Here is a 2,500-nt window from a genome sequence, read left to right on the forward strand (position 1 = left end):
TCCTTTTTTTTCCCCTTTTTCCCTTTTTTCCTTTTTTCCTCTTTTCCCTTTTCTTTTTTTCCCTCCCCCCCCTTTTCTCTCCCTTCTCTCCCCCCCCCCGCTCTCCCTTTCTTTTTTTCTTTTTTTTTTTTGGGGGGGGGGGGGGGGGGGGGGGGGGGGGGGCCGTCTGTCCTGTCTGGTCTTTTTCTGTTCTTTGTTTTTGTTTTTTTTGTTCTTCTTTTTTCCCCTTGTCTGTCTTTTTCTGTCCGTCTTTTTCTGTCTGTCCTGTCTGTTTTTCCTCTCTCTCTCCCCTCTCTTTCTCTCCCTCCTCTCTCCCCCTCTCTCGCTCTCTCGCTCTCTCTCTCTCTCCCTTCTCCCCCTCCCTTTCCCTCTTTTCCCCTTCCCCTCTCTCTCTCCTCTCTTTCCTCTCTCTCTCCCCTCTCTCTCTCTCTTATTCTCTCCTCTCCTCTCTTTCTCTCTCTTATTCTGTCTCTGTCTGTCTCTGTCTGTCTCTGTCGTCTCTTCTGTCTCTGTTTCCTGGCTCTGTTGTCTCGTCTGTTTTGTCTGTCGGCGGTTTTTTTTTTCCTCTTCACTCTCTTCACTCTCTCTTTTTTCTTTCCCCCCTTTCCTCTTTCTCTTTTTCCCCCCTTTCTCTCCCCTCCCCTCTCCCTTTCCCCCTTTTCCCTCCCTCTCCGCTTCTCTCTCTCCCCCCTCTCTCCCTTCTCTCTCTCTCTCAACTCTCTAAATTCTCTCCCCCTCTCTCTCTCCTCTTGCTCTCTCTCTCTTCTCTTCTCTCTCTCTCTTCTCTCCTCTTCTTTTTTACTGTCTCTGTCTGTCTTGCTGCTGTTGTCTCTGTTGTCTCTGTGTCTCGCCCTGCCCCTTTCTGCCCGGTCTCTGTCTGTTTTTGTCTGTTTCTGTCTTTTTTTTTTTCTCTCTCCACTTCTCTCACTCTTTTTTCACTCTCTTTCACTCTTTTCACTCTTTTTTCCTCTCTTTCTCTTCTTTCTTCTCTTTTCTCTCTCTTTCTCTCTCTTTCTTTTTCTCTCTCTTTCCTTCTTTTCTCTCTCTCTCTCTCTCTCTCTCTCTCTCTCTCTCTCTCTCTCTCTCTCTCTCTCTCTCGTTCTCTGGCCGTCTGTCTGTCTGTTTGTCTGTGTGTGTGTGTGTGTGTGTGTGTGTGTGTGTGTGTGTGTGTGTGTGTGTGTGTGTGTGTGTGTGTGTGTGTGTGTGTGTCTGTCTGTCTGTCTGCCTGTCTCTCTGTCTGCCTATCTGTCTGTCTGTCTGTCTGTCTGTCTGTCTGTCTGTCTGTCTGTCTGTCTGTCTGTCTGTCTGTCTGTCTGTCTGTCTGTCTGTCTGTCTGTCTCTCTCTCTCTCTTTCATTCTCTGTCTCGGAGAGAGAGAGAGAGAGAGAGAGAGAGAGAGAGAGAGAGAGAGAGAGAGAGAGAGAGAGAGAGAGAGAGAGAGAGAGAGAGAGAGAGAGAGAGAGAGAGAGATAGAGATAGAGATAGAGATAGAGATAGAGATAGAGATAGAGATAGAGATAGAGATAGAGATAGAGAGAGAGATAAAGAGAGAGAGAGAGAGAGAGAGAGAGGAGAGAAGAGAAAAAGAAGAGAGAGAAAGAACGGATAAACTGGCCACAATTTTTGGGAACCTATGGTGTCAATTATACCAACTTTAAACTTTTAGGTTTTATATAGTTACCCATGAATATTCTTTTACATTTTCTATGAACACTTTGTAGTAGTCATTTTCTCTCTCAATAATATTATCGGGATAACTATTTTATAATTTACATTGTAATTCTTTACGGTATGGACGCACTCGCCAGAGACTAAGTCCCCCAACTCCAGCCAACAATCTTGGGGGACACGCGGGGAACCGGGGGTTTGGGGGGGGGAGTATAGAGTGGCGTCAGTTTGCTTTGAGTGTCAGTAAATGACCAAAGGAAATTATGAATGCAAAGAAATGCGACTTTTAGGAAATGCGAGCCAAACTTCATATTTACGAAGATCAATGCGACTTTTCGGAAATGCGAGCCAAACTTCATATTTACGAAGATCAAATGCGACTTTTCGGAAATGCGAGCCAAATTTCATATTTACGAAGATCATAGATTGCGACTTTTCGGAGCCAATTTTCATATTTATGATGAAAAAGAATACGAGTGTTCGATTATGCCCGGCATAAAAATTAGGAAAGAGCAAGATGCGCACACGGTTAACGACACAAAATTTACCCCACAATCCAAGTTGCCGTGACTAGGCGTGCCCTTCGGGCACTGCCCGAGGGGAGGGTTGATGGGGGGCTCTGCCCCGAACACCCCCCGGCAAATATTCTCTTCACTTCGATATGCGCGGCAAGATAGAGCTTGAAACAGGTCTGTTTTTTTCACTTGTCTTACCAGTATATTTATTTACTTAGCCAAGGACCCCCCTCTTTTATCTCTTCTGCAGTGTAAAACAAAAGAAAATAAAAAACGAATATGATATGACAACGTACCTTACTGCGGAGGGTGCAAATG

Source organism: Penaeus monodon, chromosome 10 (genome assembly GCF_015228065.2).
Source record: "Penaeus monodon isolate SGIC_2016 chromosome 10, NSTDA_Pmon_1, whole genome shotgun sequence".
In the NCBI taxonomy this organism is placed as follows: domain Eukaryota; kingdom Metazoa; phylum Arthropoda; class Malacostraca; order Decapoda; family Penaeidae; genus Penaeus; species Penaeus monodon.